General features: G+C 43.5%; 1 protein-coding gene across 1 annotated transcript in view; it reads left to right on the top strand.

Moving 5' to 3' along the window:
- Nucleotides 1–24854, top strand: part of Tcerg1l (transcription elongation regulator 1 like) — a 200177-nt gene that overhangs the window by 4338 nt on the left and 170985 nt on the right. The gene's annotated exons all lie outside the window — the stretch shown is intronic.

Below are 24854 nucleotides of genomic sequence, written 5' to 3'. Positions count from 1 at the left end.
ATTTATTCCAATTTGCAAGGACTCTTGTTTAGCAATAACTCAGGGAGAACAAGACAATGCGTCCTGCAGGCTTTTGTGATTCTTGCCTGAAAAGCGCCTTCATTCCTTGTCATTGCGCATTGTTGATTGATTGAGATCTGACCAAACATCAGGGGTACTCATGTTTATAACATTACGTGCTGCGATGTTCATGTTCCTATTTGCATTAATAGTCATGGAAGGTAATTTAATGACACATATCATATATGAGGGCTCTATGACTTTCAGTGACTCTTGGGAGAATGATATTTCTCGACGCATAGATGAAGATGCCCAGATTACCTGCAGGTTTAGTTTTGTAACTACAGGTTTAACAGATCCATCCAGTGGAATTCTTCCTTTGCATTCGTGGCAGAAGGACATACGGACATGTCTCAGAATGCCTCCGTCCTTCCAGGAAGCGTGTCCTCTGGACATCCTATGCTCACTGGGAAACCGATAACTTCTCACTATGAGGCAGCCCATATCTCACCCTCTGGTCACACAGCATTCATGAATTTACCTTCTGGTTTGGGACTAGTAATCCTCAAAGGGTGAAATGATACTTATTTCAAACATAATGTCCTAGAAATCTTTCATCCCAACCTTGCCTACCATCAGCCACATCTGTGCATTTTATCCTCCCTGGCCTTTCTTTTTCTTTCTTTTTTCTTTCTTTCTTTCTTTTCCTTTCTTTCTTCCTTCCTTCCTTCCTTCCTTCCTTCCTTCCTTCCTTCCTTCCTTCCTTTCTTTCTTTCTTTCTTTCTTTCTTTCTTTCTTTCTTTTTGACCTTGCATGTCACCAATAAAGACAACACTTGAAGTGTGGTTTGTCTTGGGAAGAAATGTTGACCTGTCTCCCAAGGTGACTAATAAACAGCTACATCTGCTTGAGATGGGAGTTCCTAAATTGCATCCCTAAAATTTGACTTTTTGATGAGTTTCAGAATTCTCAGAAATCATTCACCTTTGAAAAGAATGAATTGAATGTCTGATGGACATACGTGCAAAGGGTTGTTTATGTGTTATGTGTTTGTGTTTTTATGTTTTTATGTGTTTGTGTGTTACTAATTGACTCACAAAGCACTTGGGAGGGGAGCAAGAAAAGGTGAAAGGCAGAGTTAACCCCCAAGTCAGTTAAAATTGAAAATACGTCACTTTAATTTTACCGTAAAAAGCTAGAAATTATGCATTTATTAAAAGACTTATCTGTGCATTACCAGATATGTTGCTATTAAAACAATTATATTTTATATCTTATGGGTGGATAATTTTGAAAGTTGTACTTAATTTTCATTGTAATTTATATTATACAAATATATGTAATTACAACCATGGACACTCTTATACGAGACCATGATATAAAATATATCTTTATAAATATACTACATGATTGACATATATTGATCAACTTTGCTATACATTTTCTCTGTTCCAAATTCAGTGACCTCAGAATCAGATATATTTTATTGATTTTTTAAAATTAATCAAAGAAACATAATTAGAATTTCCAGAGAACAGGAAAAGTGAGTCTTGAGCTCTCATTTTAAACAGTGAGCTCAGACTTCCCTTTCCTGGCTGGATAGTGGTCTTCTCTAAGTGCTGTTCAGTCATGCATTGACATTTGAGGGACAGTGGAAGGTTATATACCACGAACTCAAGCAATGCATGCGTAACAAGCAGTTTGAGTAACTGTGCTATTGGCTGCGTTGGTGGAGGTCACTATGGATGGAGTGCTGAGTGAGAAACTCTAAATCTTATATTAATGTCCTATCTTCCTCACTTAAGTTGTCTAAGAGTTAACTGCAAGTTCAGGGGTTCAGATCAAGTGAACTCAACTTGCCTGAGCTTGGAAAGCCATCTGAAGGCTGATGTACTACAAAGGGTTTCATATTTTAGGTAAACTGGACTTATACACGATTGCTATTCTATTCAGAGCTAGAAGCAGCCTTGGCCGTCTCAAATGTGGGAAGTCATGAATGAGGCTGGTCTCCCTTCCTTCACTCACCAGGCAAACCATCCGCAAGGAAGGCTGCAGGCACAGTTACCATGACAGCTGGGCTATGCAGTCTAGAGGAGAGATGGGAAACAGTAGTTCACAGTCATGTGACATAGTTACAAATGGTGGGGGACCTCAAGGGAAGGCCTAGAGTGCTCTCTCAGGGCAGGAAGAGGAATAGGATGTTATACCAAGGAGTAGATACAACATGCAAGAAATTACAGACAATTAATTAAGTGAGACTAGGCCACTGTAGGAGTCAGTGGGGAGCCTAGATGGGGCAGTAGGTACTAACTAGACTTAGGCTATCTTTAGCCAGAGACATCCCTGAGAGCTCACGCTTCATAATGGTGTCAAATTTTACACTGTCTCCCACTCTGATGGCTTCACAGTGCCTCTAGGAAAGCACGGAATCATCCTGGGAAGCCGAGGTGCATCCACTGGCCAGTGGGTCCAGGATGCAAAGACATAGAGTCACAGCTGTGGAAAGCAAGGGCTATGATAATAGCTAAGTGGCTAATAAGGAAATTGTCCCTAATGGTGGTATTAATGGGTGGCCGAACTGAGAAGCAATCCAAGACTCCTTCGTTCCTAGCGTCAGCAGCTGATTCAGGGTAGGAAGCAGGCAGTAGAGAATGTGTCAGTGGTCAACCCAGTCCTTCCGGTCAGGAACTGGATGTGCCTGTTTCGTCTCTCCCTCAGTCCTCTTTCTCCACGGAATATGTTAGTCCCTGGGATGTGGCAGCAGTTCAGGGCACTATTCAGAAATAAAATAGCTGAGACTAAGAGCATCTAGCGGTGGGAAGAGATCGTTAATTCACTTGCCGCCTGGTAGAGACACACAAACTAAACAGTGCCTTGAGGGAAACTGGAGGTTTGTGTGTTATCTATATGGCATTGGCCATTAGCCTGAGATCGGAAGCCGGAGTCCACTAAACTTGTGCTGGGAAACACAAATGTATACTAGCCAAACCGGTTGTGCCACCCCGACTTCAATGATGAGACAAACAGATGGGGAAGAAAATAAAAACCCAAGTTTGCAGCGAAGAGCATTCTGCTCAGATTCCTTTGATCCCAGACATGCAGAAGAGAGGCTTTATGCAGGACCTGGTCACCTTTTTGGGTAAAGCAAATTTTAATATATTTTAACAGGCATAAATACATAAGTAACCACAGAAGATCAGAAAGGGGTGCAATAGGCAGCCAGTAGCCTCTGTGGAGAGACCATTGAAAGAAATGAGAAAGGAGCAAAGGGACCATTCTGAAACATAGTGGTTAAAATCAACAAGGATATGCTTTTGAAGACAGTCTGCGAGCATTCTCCAATATGCAACTGTGTGACTCTGTAAAGCAGCCCATATTCAGAGAAGGCAATGGGCATGGACAACGGCAAAAGGCTCTGACCTCCCGTAAATAAATGAGAAGTACAGTGTTCAAAGTGACGAGGAAGGGCATCGCTGACCTCTGAGGCCTGGTTTGTTCATTCCCTTTCTCATTACTGTGGCCTAATGCCTGAGAAGATGCAACTTGGCGGGAGAAAGGGTGTGTATCGGGGCTCACAGTTCTGGGGGGAAGGAGTATATTCCATCATGGAGGTGAACACCTGAGGCTCTTGGGGTCATTTCACATGCAAACCACAGTGAGGACACCATATGAAAGAGCGGAGCCGTGGCCGTGGCTCCCCACCCTGTTAGGTCTGGACTCCATGTTGGGAAAAGTTAAGAGAGGAAGAGGTGAGAAAACGTTGCGTCTCACCGGAAGGTCGTGTTGGAACACAGGTAAGGAGGGACCTTCCTAGAGAAGCGTGGAGTGGATCCATATGAAAGCCACTTCTGCCACTTCTGCCGCCACCACTCTGCTCACAGCCACTTTCATTTAGTTTTTCTTATCATTTCTCTCTTTTTTTTTCAACACTCAGGTTGTGTAAGAGCGCAATGTCTATCTTTCGAAATGAAGCCTACTGTATTTTGGGCTGTATATTTTCCATACGATCTTTGGCACTCTGCTTTGTATTTTCTTGCTATTCTGTTTTGCCGTTTCTTGTCTAGTGGCGTTTGCATTTTTGCTTACTTTCTAGTGTAGGGCGACTTGGAGTCTGTCGTATGGATCCTGTTTTCTCCAAACGAGGTTATTAAGAAATCGGACTTGAAGCCGGGCGGTGGTGGCGCACGCCTTTAATCCCAGCACTCGGGAGGCAGAGGCAGGAGGATCTCTGTGAGTTTGAGGCCAGCCTGGTCTACAAGAGCTAGTTCCAGGACAGGCTCTAAAAAAAAAAAAAAAGCTGCAGAGAAACCCTGTCTCGAAAAACCAAAAAAAAAAAAAAAAAAAAAAAAAAAAGAAATCGGACTTGAGCTTATGTTTTCGCGGTTTCAAATTATGAGACCACAGTTACCTTAGAGCCCTTCTGTGAAACGTGAGATATTTGGAAAAGTTTGTATTGCCTAGTTTTATTATTTTCTTTTTAAAGTCCTCTACTAAGAAATAAGTCTATAACAAGAACTCGGAATGAGGAAGTCAGGCTTCAGAAGATTCGCGAGCACCAGCCTTGGTGGTTAACTACAGCGGCTACATATGAATGTCGGTGGTTCGGTCCCTGGAGTGGGTGAAAAGCTCTAAGCTGTATTCCCCCCTCTAAGTGAAATGCAGAAGCTCTGACTGTGCTGCCAGAAAGCCCCAAGCTCACAACTCACTACAAGGTTCCCGAAGACTGAAGCTGGACCACGCCCTTGCCCACTAGGTGATACAGGAAAGGTGCATGGTGCGCGCTTTCTATGGTAGAGGAATCTGGGATGGACAGAGTGGGGGCACATATACTGAAAGAGGTGCTCAGAGACCCCAGAAGTCAAAGCTCTGTGGAGAAGTCACAGTGAAGGGAATTTGGTGCCTCTACAGGCAAACATGTTGATAGGAGCCAAGTCCAAGTCAACTCCGAATATTGTCCCTGGTCCCTATGCTGACAGCCCGACACAATAAGGGCAGCGATGCTCCTGGGAAAGAAGCCCAGTGAATGGCATTTTCTGCTGCCCTACTTATGAGGGCTAGCATTTGTTACAAGAAGTGCAAACCAAGCGAGAAATTCATCCATCAAGAGACAAGACAGTCAGCAGAACCAGAGACCTGCACACTGGAACTCTCAGCTCAATTCTGATTAACATAATAATGCCCCGCAAGAGGGAACAGGTGCGGGATTTCATCAGCAATACGGAATTAAAGTCATGGACATATTAAGAAGAATATAACACCCAAGATGGAAAGGGACTTTGGATGGGCTCACGAGGAGATGTGATGAAGCCAACGGAAGAGTTTAAAGATAGAACAAGACAGAAACTTCTGAAATTGAGTTCCAGAGAGAAGGCAAGTGGGAAAATGGAGCCTGCATCCGCAGAGCTGCGAGATAACGTCAGATGGTTAACATATGTGTGATTGAAGTCCTCGAAGAACACACGGCACGAAGAGCATTTGGAGAGATAATGATCAAAGGTGATACAAAAATAAACAGTGTTGCCAAACCTCAGACTCAAGAAGTTCCGCCAACTCAACTGGAAAAGAGCAAAGCTACAAACAAGCAGGAACTGAGCACTCGACAAGTCAGAGCCAAATGCGGGCAGCGAAGACGAGAAGCAAGTCTTGAAGGTAGGGAGAAGACACATTACACAGACAGGAACAAAGATGAAAAATCGCATGAGTTTTATTGTTGTGACAAAGTGATATGCTTAGTAACTTAAACCAATCAAAAACTAGCAGAACGTGAGGTGGATTGGCGTTCCAAACAAACTAGAACGGATAGAACAGAAGGGAATTCACTGTCTGGAGATCATCAATTCAAGAAATTACAAGGAAGCTTATCAGGAAGAAATCATGGACCACCAGAGAGGAATCTTCCTCCTCTGGACAAGAAAGAAAAGTGATAGAGATGGTAAAGGTTGTATTGTTCCTCCCTCCCCCCCCCCCCTCTCTCTCCTGCTCTCCTGCTGGGAGAGTAACTGGCGGTGGAGCAAGCAGGGAGTAGTGACAGAGCATGTTTGCACAGTATTCTAGCATTTCTAAAGCATGAGATGCATGCTAGTACTGATTTGGAGGAGGAACTGGCAGGGTGAAATCAGAACACCTTCCCACCATCTACTATATGATGCATGGTAACACGTGACAGTAAATTCCGTAGACTTAAAGATAGACCTGTATCTTCACGTATGATCTATTTATTTATATAAAGGTGTATATTTTATTACACACACAAACACACACGGGGTGGGGTGTAGAGCAGGCAGCTGAAATTGTGAACAGACAAGATAGCAAAATAATTGCCAACAGTGTAATAGAATCATAATATCATAATAAATGTTCAATCCAGCAAACCAGAGATAGATAGTGAGACCCTGTCTTAAAAACAAAATGTAAAAAAAAAAGCAAAAGCCATGTGGTAGCACACACCTTTAATCCTAGCACTAGGGAGACAGAGGCAGGTGGATCTCTGTGAGTTCAAGGCCAGCCTGGTCCATATAGCAAATTCCAGGCTAGCAAGGATTGCCTACTGAGAACTTTTCTCAACAAACAAATAAAGAGCCAGAGGAAATGTAAAACATCCAAGGAAACAAGGCCTTCTAAATCAACAAGACAAATATGAACTCACAGAGACTGAGGCGTCAAGCACAGAGCCAACTTGGGTCTGCACCAGGAGGGGTCCTAGAGCACAAAGGAGAAGCAGACACCTGCCCAATCACTAACCCAGAAGCTATCATCAATTGATGACCATTGAAATAAAATCTTAGTTTTCAGTTTCCTTCAAGGGAGTCTCACTGGGGAAAAAAAACTTACTCTTTTTTCTCTTTCTTTTTTTAAGATGGGGTTTCTCTGTTTAGCCCTGGCTGTCCTGGAATTTACTCTGACTGGCCTCAAACTCACAGAGATCCGCCGTGTGCCACTAACCTGGCTAACAAACAACTCTTAAATGTTGGTTGACTGCCCAGCAGTAGATGCCAACAGAAAACAAACTCAACCACATCTTTGGAGGTTCCTTATCTCATAATGGCATGTCGAGGGTTCTTTCTTTCTTTTTTTCTTTCTTTCTTCCTTTCTTTCTTTCTTTCTTTCTTATTTTCTCTTTTTTACTCATATGAATTCTAGTTTCATGATTTTGTGGGGTTCCTTAGTGTGTGAATGAGTAGGGTCTTGCATCTATATCTGTTTCCTATGCTTTTTCATGAACTCTTTTCCTTCTGTTTGCTTGTATTGTCCTATTCCAATGTGTTAGGTTTTGTTATACCTTATCATAGTAGTATATTATATTATTATCCCTTAGAAGCCTGCTTGTTTTCTAATTAGAGGCAGAAATAAGGGTTGATCTGCATGGGAGGGGGTGGGGAGGAGCTGGGAGGAGGTGAAGGAGTAATTGGGATATGTTATATGAGAAATAAAGCTATTGTCAATAAAAATGAAAAAAGACAAAATACATATGGACAAATAGAAAAGCACCAAGAGAGCCTACTGTAGATATATTGTTGGTTTAATGGCCCCCTCCCCCAAAATACAAACACAAAACAAAATCCCTACATAATTATTTAACACAAAGTTAGGTATAAAAAGAGAAGGAAGGATCAGAACACAGTTAAATGAGTGTGTAAAACAAACTACAAAGGAAGGTTGAAATGTGAGGTTTCACTCCCTGTTGGAGGCAGAGGTTTCCAGATTTTTAGCACAAATAAGTGATTTCTGCTCAGAAACCTGCTTTTACTATGATGCCATGAACTGGGTGAAAGTTAAGGTGAGAAGATGCCCGTTTCAGAACGAGTCCAGAGCGCCTGGAGGTGGCCAGCCAATAGGCAAGTGAGAATCTGGAGATGCAAAGGAAATTACATTCATAAAAATGTGCAGAAAGTGTGTCAAAAGAGCAAAGGAATTCCAACCAGGAGCTTCCACACAGCAGGATCACGGACGAGAGAAGAAAGGCACAGGCAAGTGGCGGGAGTAGCTGGGGCTTCAGCAGCTCCTTGTGTAACAGCAAGAAGGTGGGAGTATTTTCAGCTTTGAAAAACCGACGGGATCCCACTCTCTACCCTGGCCAGACGGTCAGCTACAGACCACCACACGACCTGACAGGAGTCTGCCCTCCATTCTGGCTCAGGGTCAGCTACAGACCACCTCGCGACCTGACAGTGTTTTTAGGTACATGCGTGCATGCGCAGGGTATTCATCATAGCCACATTCTAGGCTGCAAAATAACCCCAAAGATACTGAGTTAGATTAAAGCCTACACAAATCACCTTCTGGCCAAAATAGCATTAATTTAGAAACCAGTGATGGAATAGAAAAAAAAAAAAACGATCTGGAGAATGTCTAAATACCTGAAAATAGAATAATGTACTCAAAGTAAAACATTGGGTCAGAGAGATAGAGGGAGTCAGAAAATATTTAGATTTAAATGAAAACGAAAATCATTATAAGAAATCTTGTGGGAGCATAGCCAAAGCAGGACACTGCCAGAAATGTGTAACATGAAAATGTTCGCATTGGAAAGGAAAATTTAAATCAATGCTTACCCCTAAGCAACTAGAAACAGAGAGCTTCCTAACCAGAGCGAGCCAAGAGAATTGGGGGGTAGGAGATGACTCTGTTTTGTTTCCTGTTGCTATGATAGAATATCCCAGCTTAGGGGAGAAAGAAAGATCTCACACCTGCAGGTTACAGTCACACCTAGCAGGCAAGTCACCGTGACGGAAGCGTGAGGGACTAGTCACGTCATGTCCATAGTGACCAGCAAAGAGCAATGGATTAATGCCCGCATCTAGAGCTTGCCTCACTCTCTCAGACTTAATCCAGTTCAGGACCATGAGCCCAGAGAATGATGCCCCCTACACTGGCTGGTCTTCGTCTCTCAATTGTCGTAACCATGACCACTCCCCACAGGCACTGCCCACAGAACCTGATCGAGACAGTTTGTCATCGAGACTTCCTGCCTAGGTGTTTTTAGATTGTGTGAAGTTGACAGTGAACACGAAAGATAAGAAGAGATGTCAAAGAATCAAAAAAGAAATATAAAGAAAACTGATGGAAGCAAATTGAATTTTTAGAAAGACCAGTATAGTTGATCATCTCCTGGATGGAGTTTAAAAAAAGAAAAGAAAAGAAAAAGCCAATGACTGATGAGCAATATCAGGAACAAAAACAGTTCTTATCCAGACCTTATATGAAATGCAGCGAGAAAAATCTGAGTCACTGCCTCATGGAGTGTACTCAGAGCTTTAACAAAACAGACGGACTCTTTGTGCAGAGCAAGCTGAGTTAAGGAAGCAACAGAATGTGAAGGGATCTGAGCACATGTAAGCAGCAAGTCTGTTTCAAAGTCTTCCAGTGTTGGGGAAGATTTTTCTGGGGAAATTCTCCAAGATCAAACAATTTCTCTGGCAATTTCCATCCGCTGTTTCTGGGAGGAGTGGTAGATACATTTACACAGCTTGTTGAGACAATGGGAGAGGGGATAATGTTCCTACAACTCCTTTCCCTGAGATCAGCCCTCCTCGGTTCTGAAAGTCACGTGGCTATCACAGGAAGCCTGCACACTGAACTGCTTCACCAGCGCAAATCAAAAAACGTCCAAAGGAATGTAGTGGGTTCAGCGGTGTATACAGTAGGCGACACCTTGTGACCAAGTTTTGCTTTCTGGGAAGGAAACGATAATTTAATATCAGGAAACCAACTGATGTTCTTTACCAGAAACAAAAGAAGAAAAAACAGATCATTTCAGTAGGTTTAGAAAAATGCGTAGGTGGCATGGTGGTGTGTGCCTGGAATCCTAGAGAGCGAGCGTTGAAAGGGACATGAGCATTGAGAAGAAGCCGTCAAGTTTGGGGCTACAAAGTAAGATGATTTCTGAATGTAAAACAACTACAATAGAAATCACTTTCCCAGCTCAGCATATAGTCAGATTAACAACAACAACAACAAAAATATAGCATGTACAAGCCAATGAGAGTTTAGATTACCCCCTTGAGTGGACGAAAGACACGCTTTAGAGACCCATAGGTAACGCTTCATTTAAACAGCGATAATGGTGGGTTCCTCCAAGGTGCAGAGCTAGGCAGGGACTTGTGCTCACATCACACACACACCTGTGCAAAAGTAGTTCTAGCAGCTGCAGGTGGTGCAAGCAAACAGAAAGAACACCGGAGGGAAGGAACTGAGGAAGAGGAATACAGAGTACAGTCAAAGCCATCTCTAGTTGCAGATGGAAGCACAGCCAGCGTAGACTGCCTCGGAAGATCAGCCAGAAGCTGTTGGTACGGCATTTCACAGGAGTGCAGGAGTGCAGGCCACAAGCTCAATGTACAGATTCCACCGAGTGCCTGTGTTACCACGAACAGCTGGAAACGAAAACAGAACACATCTCAGATAAATATAAAGCCTGAATGTTATTGATAAACAGGAAAGAAATGTCCTGCAGCCTTGAAGACTGCAGGAAAATAAAAAGAGAAAGAATTCAAGATTACAGAGATCAACCTTTTGTAAAATAGCCAAACCTGAGATGCACATGGAGTAAGTTACAAGCATGTAGTGCTTGGAGGTGGATCCAAAGGTGAAATGGTGTACAGGTACCATGTCAGGTGGCTTCAGATAGGGGCACAGGGACTTTGAAGAAGAATGGATTATTATGGAAAAGCCAATGACAAAAATAAAGGCATACACTCATAGCTTAAACAATCATGGATGAGTTAGGCTGATAAATGTTTGCCTCACCTTTGTGGACATAAAACATTATTACAAGATAAAGAGAAACATTTACTTTCTATCATTCAATGAACTCTTTACTGGGTCTTAGGAGCTGTTTAACTTGAATCAGTATGGGGTAGCTGCTTATATCCCTTAGGTTTCTAGACTTTTCCGTTTGGGCCAGGTTCTAGGTAACCTCATGTTGGCTCTTTCCCTTGGCTGTGAGTCACTTCTACACCTGATCTAGATGCTACCTCCTGTGATGTGTGCTTTGGAACACAGGAAGTGGTGAAACCATAATGTCTATTATGAGAGTGCTTGCCAATGCTAGCATTCTTGCAAAATAAAAAAAAAAAAACAGAAACTTTAATCACATAGATGAATCTCAATTATCTGAGTAGCTGTAAAAATCTGAAACACTAGAGGTATCACTCTCAGTAATGCTAACATCTGCTGAGATCAAGAGCAGCATGGTTCGCAATTACAGAAGCTGTGTAACAGCAAGGCAGGCCTTGACCACGGCATCAAGGCCACTGGTTCAATAAGGAACATCGGATTCATGTCAATAAGCTGCATGGAGATGCATTGTGGGATATGTGCAAAGGCAGCAGCCATCTGTAACAGTCTGAACTCTGAAACACGGTGTGGAGCCAGATGCAGAACACTGAGCTAAGACCTTCCACCTTCAGCAGAGGGTAAGACTCCCCCACCATGAGAGTCATTAACAGGGCCACCTCAACTTTCTCCAGGAAGTTCTAGCCAAGAAATGAAACAACAGGGGAGAGGAGCTCAGAAATCTCATCAAGGTCAACTTTAAAACTCTCCAAATTAATTTAAAAGACAGTTCAGAAAAATTGATTGATGAACGATAGCTTTCCTTTCTATCAACAGCTTTATATCACGTGGCCGCGGCAGACGTAGGAGCACATTTGTTTGTATTGGTCTTAGAGAGCCCTCAGTGAGTACATCGAGACAGACCTGCAGGAGGGTTCACGTTAGCTTCTCAAAGGCTTTGTCATGCCCTGCATTCTGGGAACAAACAACCCTGATGCCACCCCTCCCATCTATTATCTTATGGGAATAAAGAGTCCATTTTTTATTTTTTTATTTTATTAATTTTTATTGAGCTCTACATTTTTTCTGCTCCCCTCCCTGCCTCTGCCGTCCCCTTTAACCCTCTCCCCAGGTCCCCATACTCCCAGTTTACTCAGGAGATCTTGTGTGTTTTTTTTTGTAGAGTAGATCCATGTATGTCTCTCTTAGGGTCCTCATTGTGGTCTAGGTTCTCTGGGATTGTGGTTTGTAGACTGGTTTTCTTTATGTTTAAAAACCATTTATGAATGAGTACATATGATAATTGTCTTTCTGGATCTGGGTTACCTCACTCAAAATAATGTTTTCTAGCTCCATCCATTTGCCTGCATATTTCAAGCTGTCGTTATTTTTTTTCTGCTGTGTGGTACTCCAAGGTGTAAATGTACCACATTTTCCTTATCCCCCTTCGATTGAGGGGCACTTAGGTTGTTTCCAGGTTCTGGCTATGACAAACAATGCTGCTATGAACATAGTTGAGCACATGTCCTTGTGGCACGATTGAGCATCCTTTGGATATATACCCAAAAGTGGTATTGCTGGGTCTTGAGGAAGCTTGTTTCCTAATTTTCTGAGAAATCGCCACATTGACATCAAAGGGGCTGTACCAGCTTGCATTCCCACCAGCAATGCAGAAGGGTTGCCTTTTCTGCACAACCTCTCCAGCATGAGTTGTCATCAGTGTTTTTGATCTTGGCCATTCTTACAGGTGTAAGACGGAATAAAAAAGCCCATTTTAAGCAGCATCTGAGATGCGCAGGTGCTATGGGTCTGAATGGTGACTACCTGTTCCAAGACATTACTTTTTATTTCGGCTTACTCTGTTTCAGTATAAGAAGAATCTGTCTTTTTTACCATACAAAAAGTTGGAAATTATTAACATGTAGAAGAAAAGAAAAATACCATCCACATGCCAGGAAGTATTCATAAATAATAGCAGAGGAAAACTGTTTCTGAAGCGCACTGCACAGGAACACTTTAGAGGCTGTCGGTTCTTTATAGTAACCTCCCAGGCTTTTAAGGGACAATAGGGGACAACTTGCAGGAGCCATTGCGATGCTTCCATGGTTGGGGGAGGGGAGAGACTTGTTTCCTCCTCTCTTCCCATTCTCTGGTCTCCTCTATTTACATCTTAATATGTATTTAATGTACTCTTTGAGAATTTCCCACATGCAAGCAGTGTATTTTGATCATATCCACCTTCCCCCTTCCCTCCTTCAAGCTCTCCCTGAATCCCCCCCCCCCCCACATCCCTCTGTCAACACCATGGCCTCTTTTTTTTTACCCGCTGAGGCTGGCTAGTATTACCCACGGGCACACGGGTGTGAGCCCACCCACTGGAGCATGGATAACTTAAGAGAGGCCATGTTGCTGAAGTAAACTGTCTCTCGCTCCCCCCAGGAGCTATCAGCTGCCAATAGCTCCTTGCCAGGGGTGGGGCTTCATGACCCCTCCTCCATTCATGCTGGGATTGACATTTTTAAAGTTTACCTTTTTCTTTTACCGTCTAGGACTTTGAATGCAATGTTGTAATGGTAATGACAAAGGTGTGGCTATTTTAGAAATTATTGTTTTATTTTTTAAATTAGCATACAAAGTAACAGGGTTGATTCTGGCATTTGCATAGATGCTTCCTTTTGGTTGCTCTTCCTCTCCTGCTCCTGTGCCTAGTGAGCCTTTCCATCCCCTACCACCCACCTCCCACTTTCCTACCACATTATTACCTCCCGCCCTGCTTCTTTCAAAGCTCATTTTTCTCTCCTTTCAGGGTCCCCTTTCTAGTTTCATGACCTATACTCATATTCATGACCACATATAGGTGCGCGTGCATGTGCGCGCGCGCGCGCCATAATAGACAGACTGTGCAATATTTTTAAAGGGGTGGTTTTAATGGTTCCCATAATCGAGAATAGAGAGCGTAGATAATAAAATGTAAATGATGCTAGCCACCCCTCCTTCACTTGGAAAGTCCCTCCCAGACTAGTTTGCTGGTGGTTATATTTTCCTCATGAGGTAATGTTGACATTTTTGTACAATTTTCTCTTTTGGATAAATATAGGATAATCAGAATTTTTTAAAACTTTTTTAAAAAATTGGTGTGTTTGTTAGCTGTGTCAAGTTGAAACATAGCTGAGAAGAGGGACTTTCAATTGAGAAATTGCCTCCATCAGATGGGCCTGTGAATATGTCTATAGGGAGTGTTCTTGTTTGATGGTTGATGTAAGAGTACCTGCCCGCAGCTCCTCACTACAAGTACCCATCCCCTTCTATGTTAAAAAAAAAAAGCTAGCTAAGCAAGCCAAAGGGAGCAAGTCAGTAAGTAGGGTAGGGTTCCTCCAAGGTCTCTGCTCTGGTTACTGCCTCCAGGTTCTTGTTTGAGCTCCTGCATCGGCTTCAGTCAATGATAGACTGTGATCTGTAAGCCAAATAAACTCCTCCTCCCCAGTTTGTGTTTGGCCAGAGACGCTAAGCCAAACAACTGGTTATTTTACATGCATTATGTGCTGAACCGTGAAATGACATGCATTCCTCAGAGGAACCCGAGCTCCTCCTGGCAAACGCTCTTGGCTGTGCTGGAGTTACTGCTGCTTCTTTGTCTAGGGTGTTTGATCTATCTCGTGTGTGAAGCTGCCCTGTGTCTTTTGATCTCCTATTATAGTTAGTGTGAAAGCTCACTGAGAAATGGCTACTCCACTTTAATTCCTTCGAAAGCTTTGTATTACAATATTAGAACAAGATATTTGTCAAAATGTAGGACTGGCCTGTTAAAAGAGAACTTAGTCCTTCCTTTGTGGTAAGATTTTTAGCTGTTGATTTTAAAGCCTTCTTTCTCATTTGACTATTCAGTCTTATGGCCCACTCTGGTAAGGCTGACCAATGAATACACATGCATTTAGGAATCCATCCTTGCATCAGACTTTGAAAGTCATCTCTGGCATAAGGTTTATACTGGCTGGTTTTATGTGGCAAGTTTACACACGCTAAAGTCATTGGAGAGGAAGGAGCCTCAGTTGAGGAACGGCCTCCATGAGATCCAGCTGTAAGGTATTTTCTTAATTAGTGATTGATGGGGGAGGGCACAGCCCGTGGTGGGTGGTGCCATCTCTAGGCAGGTGGTCCTGGGTTTTCTTAAGAAAGCAGACTGAGCAAGCCATTGAAAGTGTGCTAGCAAGCATCCTAGTAAGGATCTTGTCCTGTTTGCTTTCCTGTCCTGACTTCCTTCGGTGGTGAACAGCAATGTAGAAGCATAAGCTAAAATAAACCCTTTTTCCTCCCCAACTTGCTTTATGGTTATGGTATTTTGTCGCAGTGATAGAAACCGTAGCAGAGACAAGGGTATTCTGTATCAATTACCTTTTCTAACGTGTTGTATTGGTGGTTGTCACATTTTGCATATGCAGTATTGCTTGTTTACCCCTTGCTATTTTAGAAATTGCTTAATCAACATGATTAACAGTTTGCCTATTTTACTGGTTCCTCCAAGAAGCAGCTTTCAGATTCTAAGGTATTTTTCCACACATTTTATAGCCTCGTTGACATGGGTGTCTTTCTCTATTTGCGGGGGAGTGCAATTCTGGTTTGTTTGCGGTTTTTTGTTTATGTATTTCCCAAAGTTGTTAAGACACATATTTGCACATTAGTTCTGCATATCATCTCATTACTTCCAAGAACATTTTAAAAGAGATTTATTTTATTTTTAATTGTCTCTGCGAGGGAAAACATAAAAGGTGCTATTTTTGTTATCACCTGGTTATACTGATTTTTAAATTGTAATTTTATATCCCACACAATAAAAAGTTATTTGGTTTTTATTGTTGTGTGTGGTGGTAGGTTCACACCCATGGAGTTTAGAAGAGAACCTTATGGAGTTAGGGTGCCTTTCCGTGGGTACTGGAGAGTTGTATGTCTGCTTGACACAGTTTTGGGTCACCTGGGAATGGTAAACCTCAGCTGAGAAACTGCCCTCATCAGACTGACCTGTGGGCAACTCTGTAGGACGTTTTCTTGATTGACAGTTGATGGGGGAGGTTGGCTTACTGTGGTTGGCTCCACCCCTGGGCAGGTGTTCCTAGAGTGTAGAAGAAAGCAGACCAAGCAAGCCATGAGGAACCAGCCTGTAAACAGTATTCCTCTATGGCCTCTGCTACAATTCTGCCTCCAGGTTTTTCCTTGATTTCCCTTCATTATGGACCATAAGCTGTAAAATGAAATAAGCCATTTCCTCTCTAAGATGCTTTTGGTCACGGTGTACAGCCATGGAAACCTAAGACTCATGGGTTCTGGGTACTGAACTCAGGTCTCCAGGCTTTCATGGCTGAATCATTCCACCAGGCCTCCTATGGATTTTTCTTAGTTCTATTTAAAGCCCTGGCCAGAGAGCTGTGAGAGCAACTGCCTTCCAAGAGAACTTCATTGAAATAATTTCTCCTTTGTGGGGACTTGGTAAGAGTTTTTGCTCTGGCTTGTTCATCATTTTAAGGGTTCCGGTGATGTCCATGAGCTGCACAACAAACATTCCTTTAACATCTGTGGACGTTTTCCATATGCTGGGAGTACAAGTTGTCAGAATGTCCATGAGAACTATCTTTTCTTATCAAAGAGAGCCTTCCTGTAGCCAGTATCCCTCAGATCAGTCCTCCTCTACCCTCCTTCACCTTGTCATTGTGTTTTGACTGAATTTTTCCTTTTAAAAATGTTTGCGAAAGGCAGGCTAATTGTTGTGGCATGGTGGGGGATGTCTCAGGCTCCGCTTCTGGGTTAGCTATTTTGACAGTATTCCACATGTGTTTGGTGACCATAGTTTAAATTCTGAATTTTCCTTTCTATTCTTTCCATTGTGAAATCACTTGGCATGTGGCGATGCTGTTCTGTTTGCTTCTAGGAATATGGCTACACAGACCCTTTGCCCTCCCAGACACTCTTTGTATAGAAACCTGTATTTCTTCCTATTATTGCTGTCAACTTCATGTGTTCTCAGAACTAAAATGAGTATTTTTGACATTAAATAGCTGAATTTTTTTCTTAATTAGCAATCTATCTTTTAGCTAGCCAGTTAGCCAATTAGCATTTATAATGAATATTGATCGTTGGGGGATTGCTGTGACCTTATTGCTTTTTACTTTGGTTTCTTCTCAATTTTCTAATCTCCCTTCTCATAGCTTACATTTTGTTGTTAACTTAGTAGTCACTTGAAGTTTTCATTATCCTCTATTGTTTATAATTTATATATCTTTATTATTAAAAAGTTAAAAAATTATGTCATAAATGCACAACTCAGAGCCTAGTGTTGAGGACCTTGCTGCTTCGTGCATCTCTGAGCAGTAGAAGGACACTGTGACAATTTGACTGCAATGTCCGTTTTATTGAAGACCCAACTTACAGACTGTGCTGAACATTAACTTTTTTGTAGAAATGATTAGTACTGGTATTCTCTACTGGATAAATATTTAGGTTTCTCAGATGGTGTTTCCAAAAGTGTTTTGTTAATAGACCTGTTTAAGACACTTTTGACAAAGGCCAGCTAGTAGTAAAACCACTCAATATTGTCTCATCAGGAAAATATTTCCCCTTATTTCAAAGAATGTTTTTTTTTTCTTGCTGGGTTGATTTTCTTACTCTGTGAATCTCTTTTCTCATTGTTTTGTGACTTGAGTGTAACCCTGCTGAGGGTTTCCATTAGTCTAACTTATGTGTGCAGCCCGTCCGTCTGTGCTCTCTGCTGAGGGCTTCCATCAGTCTAACTGATGTTATGTGCAGCCCGTCCGTCTGTGCTCTCTGGTGTTTTAAAGACTTTGCCCCTGGCTTTATGGTTTTACCTGGATGTGGTCCTTTTAAAAGCCCTTCCAATTTACACATGGTTCTTTTGTGAAATTTCTTTTTGTCTCTTACCATTTCTGGGACATCATTCAAATGTTACCCCCCCCCCCCATTTGCTCTCTAAAATGTTGGTAAGGGATTTAAACTTTGTTATTTTAAATTCCCTCTCTCTTCATTTTCCTTTCAAATGATTGATCTTTCTTCTGTTGGTGGAAGTTTCTGTCCCACTGGCATCTCCCAAATAAACACACTGAGGCTTATATTAATTACAAATGTTCGGTCAATAACTCAGGCTTGTTACTAGCTAACGTTTACATTTTAAATTAACCTATATTTTCTTATCTATGCTTTGCCATGTGGCTTGGTACCTTTTCTTAGTACAGCATTCCCATCTTCTCTCTGTATCTGCAGGTTCCTCCTCTGACTATGCCCTTCTTTTTCCTAGAGTTCTCATATTGATTCAACCACCAACCTTATTCTGCTCAGCTATTGGCCAGTCAGACTCTTTATTAAACCATTCACAGTGACATACATTCATATAGTGTGTAAGCATATTTCACATTCGTCTCTGGGCTTATTTAGGTAATTTCTTAGGATGTGTTTTCCAGTTGCTAAGTCTTTCTTCATCTACACTGAATCTCCTATTTCAACTACCTGAGAAGCTTTTGATTCCAACAGTTACATTTTTCATCTCTGGAAATTCCGTAATCTTAGAAACAAAACAAAACCCCAAACCAGCCCTTCCTCACTCATTGGTTCATTGTCTTGACCCTTGCTCTCTTAAAAACACTCATGCACAGTCACTTTATATTCTGCGTGTGAACTTCTGACACCCCGTAGTGGTGGATGATAGAATTCTTGTAGTTTTGCTGACTCATTGTAGCTCACTGCTTGCTTTGCTTGTTTTGAACTCTGCCTGGCTGGTTGCTTATTCCTTCATCTAAAGATCCTCACTTGTAGAACTGCAGGGCAGCACCAGCCCTGGGCCAGAAAACCCTCTCCCAAGAGCAGCTCCGGCTTGCTTCTAAGATCCAATAGCTCCTGCAGACCCCAAAGGCTTCTTCTGGCTTTGCCCTCAAGGCAGACCTGCCACCTGTGGACCCCTGGGAGACGGAAAGAAGTGAAATCCTTGCAATTAGGCTCACTTTCAGTGGCCTTGGCCTTGCCTTCCATCCAGAGAGGATGCTTTCCACTGGTTGCAGAGACACCCCGGGGAGTCTAGCTCAGAGCTCTGATGAAAATGGATCCTAGTGGAGCTGGTTTTTTTTTTTAATTTTTTCCTGAAAAGAACAGTCATTTCGGTGGCCTGTGTGCTCTTATTTCTAAATTGTATAGTAAGAAATATTCTTCCAACAGAGAATACATTCTTGTCTCAAATTATATACCCTCAAATTATATGGCGGTGACGGCCTGGCACACAGCCAGGTGCGCAGGTGCGTAGACGCTTCTGGATGGATGCTATTACCAGAGCTTTAATTTGTTGGAAAGTTAGTCCTGAGACCTGCATGGAATATAGACCCAGGAAGCAATACCTTATGAAACTAGAATATCCCACTATATTTCTTAACCATCCCACTTTTTTCTTCTTTGAGTACCCCATAGGTAAGGGGTGTGACCGAGGCCTTGGAGGGAATGCCTGATGTATTGTTGACTCTTCAGGGCTTGGGAAGTGCTTAGGGTTATTAGGGCTTGACAGATAGTCAGTCAATAATCAAAGCCAAAATCCAGGCTAAGCACCTCCAAAAGGTGCCGGGAATGGTAGCTTGCTGGGGATGAAGGGATAACAAAGCAAACACAGCTGTCTGCATCCTTGTGTCTTACCACTGAGCTAATCTTAATTAGTATTGCATGGTATTAACTTGTAGTCGTGGACTGACGAACTCTCAGTGAGATTTTGGAGTCGAGGAGGCCCAGCCTCCCAGATGCTTTAGTCAGGCTGCTCTCGTTGGCTTTTATCGGGGGGAGATCACTCCCCTCTCCCTACCAGACATCATGAACCATAGCACATTTTCAGAAGGAACTGAATCAGAAATCGCAAAAACAACGTTAGATTCTAAAACGCCTTCGTGTTGCAGATCTGGTTCCCTTAATTCTAGTCTTTGAATTGCTGAGAACGTGACTTCAAATGGACGTCTGAGGAACTTCAAAGCTTAGGAACCAAATGTCTGGCTCTGTTGTGTGCTCCGGGGACAGAATTGGGTGAATTTGCTCAGAGTGGCTTTAGGAGTGAGAATACCTACTGTAGATCCCTATCCACAGGATTGGGAGGTGCCCAGGTTACACCGAGACTCTCTGTCTTCAAGGTGCGCCCGCCTTTGAACCATGGTCATGGTGGGAGAGGAGTGTATCCCTGGGGGGCAGACTGCACTAGTTGGTTGCAGTAATCGTCTGGTGACCTTAGGTCTCACCTGCGCGGACACAAACGCCTTTATAGAAACAACATGGCACTTTTTCCTTTGAGGAAAAAAAAATCTCCTTCCACATGTACTGTCTCAGCACAGCTGGCTTTTTTCAAACTGGAAATGAAACTCAAATCTCCTTTTTTTCTGGATGAGTCTGTACCTTCATTGTTTACGGCAGAGACAGATGGGTACCTGCCGGTGGATTCCCTCAGGTGGCAGGAACAGAGAGCATTTCCCACCGCTCATTGCTGGGAGATTTGCACAGGATGGGCACTCTTGTTCGTTGGTTTCCTGAAAGGAGGACTGAACTTGGTTGGAAGCAGAGTCTGGAATTTTCCAGTGTGCGCTGAAAGAAGGAAGGCTAGCATGTGCTGAGGGTAGAATGCTGTGATCGTGAGTGATGGAGGATTCTCATTGGCTAATAAAGAAACTGCCTGGCTCATTTGATTGGCCGGCCCTTAGGTGGGTGGAGTAGACAGAACAGGAAGAAGGATGTGAGGTAGATGGCTCAGCCAGTCTGCCGTGCCTCTCCTCAGGGAGAGAGATGCAATGAAGCCAGCCACCAGGCCAGACGTGATGAAGCTCCAGCCCAAAATGGACGTACGCTAGAATCTTTCTGGTAGGACACCACTTCGTGGTGCTACACAGATTATTAGAAATGGGTTAAAGCAAGATGTGAGTAAGAGGCTGAAAATAATGGGCCAGGCAGTATTTAAAAGAATACAGTTTCTGTGTAATTATTTTGGGTAAAGCTAGCCGGTGGCCGAGAGCCGGGCAGGACGAAAAGCAGGCCTGCCCGCAGCTCCTCACTACACGTGAGGATGCGTCCAGGCTCTGATGGAGGCAAGGGAAGCAAATTCTTGCAGAGGACCACAGCGATTACGTTTTAAATGGCATTTCGGGACTGCCTCTGAAAGGTCAAGATATGAATATGGAGCAGGAAGAGGAAGGTGAGGTGGCAGGCTTGCCCGTGAAACATCTTTGCTTTGTACCAGAAGATGAGAAGACTGGTGGCCCTGGCTCTCCCAGAAGGGCCTGACTCATAGTGCCTCTTGGCTGTTGAAGTGTAGAGAGCTGGGACACAGGTGGCAGCCTGTGTACACATGAAAGGCATACAAAGAACAGGGATCCCCTGCACCGTGTGTGTGTGTGTGTGTGTGTGTGTGTGTGCGCGCGCACCCAAGTTGGCTGGTGTGAACACAAGCAGGAGGCAGGGAGCTTCTTGGGTGATTCAGGTTGGGGACAAGCCTCACTGGCCTGCAGGAGGCTTTCTGCTGTCTGTCTGTGTGGCTGAAGTGACAGGAGCTGCTAGTGCACTAGGCAAGCCACACTGCCCCCAAGACATGCCTTTGACTCATTGCTGAGATCCCCAGGATGGACTCTACAGATCTTTATACCTTGCAGAGGCTCCAGGTGTCTGCTGAGGTTCAGCCATATTCTCAAGGATTGAAACTCATTCTGTGGATATAGGAGCTGACAGCTCCTCAGAGACCCAACTGATCCAACCCACCCAGGCCAGGTGTAGCTGCAGGAGGAAGGCCCTCTAGAAACTCACAGCTTCTGGCTCAGCAAGGCCGTGGCTGTCCTCAGTCCCGCCAATGCCCTGACTCCTGTATTGTCAGTTGTTCCTCACTCAGAACGTTGGTTCATACCAACCATGATGGAAGCCAGCGAGACCCATCACAGCAGCTGCGAGGATGAGAGAGCTCTTTTGATGATTTCTGTCTTTGTATTTTTCCACATAATCACTGGGTGGGGGGCTGTATATAGAGGCCTGGTCTAGAGGCCAATTCCTGTAAAAGTGTCTGAGGTTTTTAGGTATACAGTCATCCATCAGGACGGACAAGTTCATCTGGATCCGAGTCCTCAAGCCTTGAATGCAAACAACCTCCCACGTTCACCTGGGGAGGCTCAGTAGCAGGAGCCAGTCAGGCAGGTGCTGGAGAGAAAAGCATATTTGGTACCTCAATTATGAAGCATTCAATCATCTTAATTTCATAACGAAGATCAGCACGGCAAAGCAGGAAAGTTCCTAAAAACTATTGGCTGGTTGATTGCATTGCTGCCTAAATGTGTCTCTGAAGAGAAAGTCGTGACTGAGAATAATTTCCGGGGTTTTATTACCGCCATGGGGTATTGCAAGGCAGGTAAGGGGTGAGCGTCAATTGTGTGCACATGGAATGTGAGAAAACAGCTGCCTGGGGATGAGCATCCAGCCTCTGAACCTGTGAGGAGCTTTGCACCAAACTTTTGTGCTGCAAACTAATAGGATTCTGTTTTGCACCCAAGGTCAGGACTACCGTCCCTCCAGCCACGCCCATGTGTATGCTAAGAATAGAGTCAGCCTGCTATACCTGTATGAATACATCCATTCTCAAGTATGACAGATCCGTCTTTGGTCAGAACCATCACATTCCATAGAAGATGCTCTCTTAGTCCACAGACATGGACTCTGTTGGGACTCATCAGGGTGGGTACTGCCATACCCTTCAAAGGGCAAGCCCTTCTTAGGATGTGGTATGGGGAAGGAAACTTAGGAGTTGGGAAAACTGCATGATTCTTTTAACCTACTAAAGTTACTTGCCCAATGTCTTGTTTAGAAGACAAATGTCTCCAATTAACATGTAGTTTTAAGGGCCTAAGACAGGAACACATGGGTGGGTGGGGAATGATGAATCTGGGGAAGACAAGGGGTCTTTAGAAACCAGCCCTAGCCTCTAGTGCAGCCAGGGTGCCTGGATACGGTCACTGTTTTCATTCTACTGGGTACCTGAGCCTAGGCTTTTGCTCTCCAAGCTCCTTCCTGTGGCGGGGTCCCTTCCACTTTCCAGAAAGACTTTGCCACCACAGGTATTGGCTAGGTGGTCCCTGGAACAGCACTTAGCAAAGTTAACACAAAGCCGCCATTATTTCCTAGGAAGAGCATTTGCTGCCTCGGCTTCATCCCTCCTCCAACTCAATTCATTACAGCACGGAGGATGTTCAGACTACTGATTTTTTAGCAGCAGTTTGTTCTGTGGAGTACTGTAATTAATCTCTAGTTTAATAAAACGAATATTCAAATTATTGTGTACCAAGTTATATGAAATCATACAATAGTAATAAATTAGTATTTGTAAAGTGACAAAAAAAGAGCTAAGTGACTTCTCCCCCTTCCTGGGATTAAATAACTTGTCTTCTAGTGTCAACATTGCTGGGGCCCGAGAGCAGCGTGTGTGTGTGTGTGTGTGTGTGTGTGTGTGTGTGTGTGTGTGTGTGTGGTGACTTGTGGAGGTGGAATAGCTTGTAAAAGCAGGAGCCTGTGGGGCCTTCGAGCTCAAGCCATCAATTTCCTCACTAGACATACCCATCAAAGTTACGACTTTTAGCTGTAAACTCTAAAAGGAGACCCATGTAAGATGGTCCTGATGCTCCGGGGGTGGGGACAGGATTAATCCTGGCTTTGGCCCTTCAGTGCTGAGCTGGGAAAGACCTTTCCCCCCATGGGTTTGGGAGGCAATGACCCTGAAGAAAGCGTCTATCACAGGCCCCTGCTCGATGTTCTTGGTAGATACACATTGTCTTGGTGTGGACCTCTTTTGTACTGTGACAGCTGCCACAAAGTTGCAGTACAAACAGTTCCACATTAGCTCAGAATGGATCGTAACAAAGGTTAAGGGTTAAACTCATAGAGTAGTGATCTGCAGTCCTCTGCATGCACAGGGGAACTGAAATTGAATCTAGCAGCCAAAGGGGCCCATATACCCTTTTCCATCTGTGTTTATAGTACATGAGACCACACCCAAAGTGAGTCAGTATCTTAAAAGCTATTGGTTGAAGGAGTTCCCACAGCACCTTGGGCTCCTCTGTGAACTCCTGAGCCTACCAGATGCCACCTAAGATAGCAATCCAGATTGGACTAAAGGGATGGTAACTGAAAGCATGTCCACCTTTGCCACCAGGACTGAGTGGTGACACCACTGGAAAAAAAAATCTCATCCAGCTGGTGCTTAGGTCCATTGGAAAAACCAACAAAACATGAGAAATGTTGGGGCCAGGCAGGTCCTGATCCTATTTAGGAGGAGGCTTGGCAATTTAGGGTGTGTATTCAGATAATGTAGTATGAGCCAGACATTGTGGAGTGGGCCTGCAATCCCAGCTCCTCATGATGCTGAGGCAGTAGAATTACCTAGGACCACAGGTAATTCTATAGGACTTTGGTTGCTTGAGGTCAACCAAAGAACATGAGGAGTCCCTATCTAAAAGATAATAATCGTTGGCAGAGGTTTCTGTTCCACCTGGTCCCACAGCTGTTCAGTATCAAAGAAACACAGAGGCCTACATTAAATATAAACTGGTTGGCCTGATAGCTCAGGCTTTCTTATTAACTAATTCTTACATTAACCCATTATTCTTGTCTGTGTTAGTCACGTGGCTTGGTACCTTTTATCAGTGAGGTATTCTCATCTTGCATCCTTTGCGTCTGGGTGATGACTGCAGACTGAGCCTTTCCTCTTCCAAGAATTCTCATATTCTGGTCACCCTGCCTATACTTCCTGCCTTGATACTGGCCAATCAGTGTTCCTTAAACCAATACAAGTGACAAATCTTTACAGGGTACAAGACCATTGTCCCACAGCAAATAATTAAAGCCACAAGTAGGTGAACTGGGTTCTCCTGAGGTTTTGAATGAAATATAACTGGCTTAAACCAGTCCATTGCAAAGCAGGTGGGGTGTATGGCTATGTTATTCCTGCAGATGGAAACAGAAGTCACTCTCAGAATCCCTTCAGGGACAGAATGGTAAAAAGAATCACAAGGCATACCCTCTTGAATTTCTCCACC

Source organism: Arvicola amphibius, chromosome 1, assembly GCF_903992535.2.
Source record: "Arvicola amphibius chromosome 1, mArvAmp1.2, whole genome shotgun sequence".
Classification (NCBI taxonomy): Eukaryota; Metazoa; Chordata; class Mammalia; order Rodentia; family Cricetidae; genus Arvicola; species Arvicola amphibius.
Note: the sequence above shows the minus strand (reverse complement) of the source record. Positions and strands in the feature narration are given on the sequence as shown.